The sequence below is a fragment of the Solanum tuberosum genome, unplaced genomic scaffold, assembly GCF_000226075.1.
Source record: "Solanum tuberosum cultivar DM 1-3 516 R44 unplaced genomic scaffold, SolTub_3.0 scf00172, whole genome shotgun sequence".
Lineage (NCBI taxonomy): Eukaryota > Viridiplantae > Streptophyta > Magnoliopsida > Solanales > Solanaceae > Solanum > Solanum tuberosum.
This window is the reverse complement of record NW_006239095.1, coordinates 994,084-999,172: the sequence shown is the minus strand read 5'-3', so window position 1 is coordinate 999,172 and position 5,089 is coordinate 994,084. Positions and strand designations below refer to the sequence as shown.

The 5,089-nt window shown below is 28.8% G+C and overlaps 1 pseudogene; it reads left to right on the top strand.

The window, feature by feature from the left end:
• The first annotated feature begins 2,383 nt into the window (after positions 1–2,383).
• LOC102592481 (proline-rich protein 2-like) lies at positions 2,384–3,239 on the top strand (annotated as a pseudogene).
• Positions 3,240–5,089: the final 1,850 nt, after the last annotated feature.

Sequence of the window (5,089 nt, the reverse complement as noted above, 5' to 3'; positions counted from 1 at the left end):
AATCAATAAACAATCATTAATTACTCGAATTACTGACAATTCTATGCACCTTAGATCAAACTCATGGTCCCAATTATCCAAATTAGGGTTGTTTCCACCATAGAATCTATAACAAAACCCTCCCCCATCAATATTCACCCATTCTATTACGTTCTACGGATCGAAAAATGGATTTAGGGAGTGAAAAACTTATCTTAAGCCTCAAGAATGGTGAAAAACGAGTAGGAGTTGCCTAAGGTTTGTTCCGTAGCTCTAAAAGTCAAAAAGTGCATAATAAGGTCGTTTAGGGGTTTATTAACGACCTTAAGTCGCGTCGAGACGCCACATCGGCCCTCATCCCGCTATAGCAACCCCGCCAGAGCGGTAAAATCCAGCACCAAAGCGGCTGGAACGAAACAAAGAGCTAATTTGAGGATTCCAAAATCCCCATTTCACAACACACCTCTAACCAACGACGCTCAGAAAATACCCTTAGCGCTAAGATCGATTCCGGGAGTTCTACTCACCCGAATTCAATTGGGTAAAGTCGTACGAATTCCTTAACGAGTTATCTAGTTAATCATGCAATCAAAATCATAAATGATTCACCCGATTGTTACCAGATTTTCCTACACCTCAAAGACTTCGATTTTGTCCAAATCTGGACTAGGTTGGAAAAATCCAAATACTACGAAAAAGTTTTCCGAGCCTAAATTTTCCCCCATTGGCTTTTCTATAACGACAGGAACAGATCGTTACACTTTTATATTTTTTTTCGCATATACTTTGATTTGACACATTCTATTATAGTATTATTTTTTTTCTTTATATATTTTGCGCTACTTTTCTTATTGGTTGACACATTTCACTTTTATATTCTCTTTTCACATATACTTTGATTTATTGTATTTTTGTTAAAATAAAAATAATATATATATATATATATATAATTTATTTTACTATTTCTAAATTTCACTTATAAAACTACACTTATTATATCATTGTAATAATGTCTTCTTCTTTTTTTCATATTTCAAGAGTCCAAGTGTTTGTGTACCACGTGAATGAAATGTGAACTTTTAATTATAATAATATTTTTTGTACCTAGTGAAAATGTGGAATAACATGCATTATTGTCCTTTTTTCTGAACAAATTTAAATTATTATCACGTGGAATATCAATTATTTATTTTCACCACCTACTACCATTATTGCTTCTTCCCCCACCTACCAACCAAACCTTTTATATATTATAAAGAATTTTTTGAAATACGAGAAAATCGTTTATATTTGTTATATCGATTTAAAATTGTGTTAATTTGTAAGTCTAAAATTTTGAAAATTAGAAAAATATTTTTTGCTTAAATTCATTTTCGTAAAGAATTTGGCCTTTTTTTTCAGCTGACCTATTAAGTAAGTCGGTTAGAAATCGAAACGGGATACGAAAGAGATTACACTTCTAAATGTAAAATTGTATGAAAAGATATTTTATTTTAATATCTATAATTTGTAAGTATTTTTATTGATGCAAACTTAATGAAAGATACAATGAAAAAAAAATTCATATATATAAAAATATCTACTAGTTGAAAATATATTGTTATAGAAATTTTAGTATTGATTATCAGAGTTATGGTTATTTTATATATATATATTAAACTTTTATTATGTAAAATGATGATAGATGTGAAAGAAATTTAAAAGAAAAAGTAGATTTAGATATCGGTCCTAATTTATTTGGGGTTAAGGCAAAATTATTGTTATTGTTAATTTATTCCATAATTTAAATTTTAACTTGAAAATAATAATTAAAGTTTGAAAAACAGACTTAGAAGCATTTTAAGTTTTCATTCATAAAATTTCATTATTTTTCATGTTCATTCCATGGCTATAATCCGTAACTATAGATTAAATTAACTTTAAATATTTGACGTTTGTAAAAATAATGTGTCATTTACTACTACTTTTTGGTTAGATTTACCTAATTCTTTGGCTAATTTATTTTTCGTTGATGTTCGTAAAATTAATTAATTAAGAAAATGTTTTTTTTTAAACATAACTCGTTCTAACATTGTTTGTCTGGATAATCTTTAATTGTTACAACAAATGTTTCTAATATAAAAAAATATATTATACTAAATAACATGAAAAATCAACTCTTAAAAAACGTAACTATTATAGTGAAATTGTTGTGGATAATATTTCTTTTATATATATATATATGCAATAATTTTAAAAATAATATGTACTTTATTGAGAAAATATCTGACATGATCTATTAGGAATGGACTTAATTAGTCATTTTGAAGAAATAATATTATTTTTTGAAGAAATAATATTTTATGCAAGTGGATCTATATGACATTGAATTATCTCAACTGACTCTAAAAAATTATTTTTGTATATATATAGATGGTTGATATCTCTTCATAGTACAAACACTTAATTAGTGAAAAATGGCAATTATGAAGATGCTCATGATGTTAGTGGTGGCTGCAATTTTATTTGCAGCCACCACCAAGTGACCATGGCGAAAGAAGTCGCCTTGGTCGATGAGGGAAGTGAGTCACTAGGTTCATCCCCATTTGATTTTCTATGTCAACATTTGTCGTGGCCGTATCCTTGGCCACAACCATGCCCTCATCCAAGGCCAAGGCCACGACCACGACCTAGACCACGACCGTGCTCACCACCACCTCCACCACCGAGATCACCACCACCTCCACCACCAAGATCACCACCACCTCCCGCCCCGGCAACGATTTGCTCGGCTAGTGACCAACAACAAGTGAAGACATGCATGTTCGAGACAACTTCAATCGATGCATGTTGCCCGACATTCAGGAAAATACTCGGGACTAGTTGTCCTTGCTATAAGTATGCTGAGGATTTGGACAATCAAATCTTGATCACTCTCGAAGCTTATTGTGATGTCAGTACCCCATGCAAGGGTGTGCAAGTAAGTCATCGTCAATCATTTTTATCTATCGTTTAAGATTTTGGTCCACTCTTTTATTTATGAACACAATCCTAATGTTGTATTATGTTAATTAATTTCAGGTGATTAAGCTATCCAAGAATGAGTCAAGATGAAGTTTTTGATGCTTAATTGTTTCAGATCTTGTTTTAGTTTCTCTTATGTTGAAAAGTCTCAAGCTAATTAATTATATGTTATAGTAATACTTTGAATTTCTAAGGGTACACTTGTAATTGCGCATGAGCAATTTTAGTAGTACAAATAAAGGTTTTTGTTTGGTTGACTTGAGTGACTAAAGATTTTAATATTGAAAATTGAATTATTAAAAATAAGTTAATAAATAATTTATATTTTTGCGATTTAACTCAAAATGTTAGTTTTTCTTTCTAAAGAAATTAAAAGTCACTTTTTTTGTAGTTATTTTACCCAAAAGGTCATTCATATCAAAAAGTGATATATTCAATTACTTTTTAATGATGTAAGCATATCTGATTTTTAAGTAAAACATTAAATCAAACCCATTTTAATTAAAATCGAACAAATACCTTATCATAAATACGTTAATATGTTGAGCAAATTTTTTTAATCTATCAATAAATAATAAATTTTCAGCAATATGAACATGCCACGTCTTGATTTCGTGACCTAATTTTGGATCATAAAGAGTCAGAAATGAAATTTTTGATTAAAATGAACTTTTTATTCTTTAATTTAAAAATCAAGTGTCAAATGTCAATATCATTAAATGGATTTGGATGTATCATTTTTTCGATCTGAGTGGCCTTTTGAGTAAAATAATAAAAGATAAGTGATTGTTCATATTTTATTTTTATTTTTAAAAGAATAATAACTTTTTAAGTTAAATAGCACCAAATAAGCGACTTTTTCTGATACAAAAGATAAAAACTAAAAATCAAATTTCATTCACCTATTTTCAATAATTTAATTAACAATTAAAACAATGAACTCTTGAATTGGATACGAAAATAATATGTTCAAACACAATTAGTAAAAATAGTCCATGAGAATTGAGTTCTTTGAAATATGTTACATTAGTCCTGGGGATTTGTGCCGTCTAATCGGTGTTTCTTTTAAAATTCGATTAATTTAAATTTACACCTAAAAATTAGGTTAAAATTCTATAATATAAAATAAATCAATATGCCTAATCGTTTGCACGTGATAAGCCAGTACAATGTCCCTATCAAATAAATCACAGATTGAACATGAGACTATACAATAGAATTTCATGATCAAATGATCATAATAATAATGAAAAATAATAATAATAATAATAATGAGTAATAGTAAAAAAAATTCAAATCAGCTTTTATCATTATTATATTTTGATTTGTCGTTATAGTAAATTATCTGTCTTATTTTTAATAATAATAATAATAGCAAAAAACATGGTAAAAAGAGTTGCCAAGTGTCATTCTTTTAGCGATCTTAGTTTCAAAGGTTTACTTGAACTTATAAGATCGTGAAAGATTTGTGAATTAGTTGTTGAGTGCCGCACAAAGCTTTAGAGAAACTCCAAGTTCATGACACAAGACTTACCAATCTTCAAAAAGGGGGAAATAAAGTAGTTTGAAGGAAATGATTAGTTTGTTAAAAGCTACAAATAGTGGCAAAGTTAGAGCGTGAAATATGAGTTTGATCGAATTCAATAATTTAATTTAAATTTTATATTTAATAGGAAATATTTTTCTTCTAATGGAGTCCTACGTGATACGAATTTGAAATAATCGAACTTTTATGTATATATAAAACACCAAGCGAGAAATTAAAAAAAAATCAATAATTATTACTAAATTTTTTTTCCGGAAAAGGCTCAAAAATGCCCCTAGCCTATTAGAAATGGTTCAGAAATGCCCTCCTTCCATGTATTGGTTTTAAAATGCCCTTAACATTTTTTTTGGCTAAAAAATGCCCTTTAATTAACAGAAATCTGATGTGGAATTTAACTGAACAAGTAGCCAAATTTCATTGATCCATCTAATTTTTTTTATCAAATAAAATAAACCCCACCCAGCCCAAACCCGTTTCACTGTCAATTTAATTTTTTTCTCTATTTTTCTTCCTCTTCTTTCTTTCTTTAAGAAAGAAAACTTCCAATCCAAAACCCAGTGT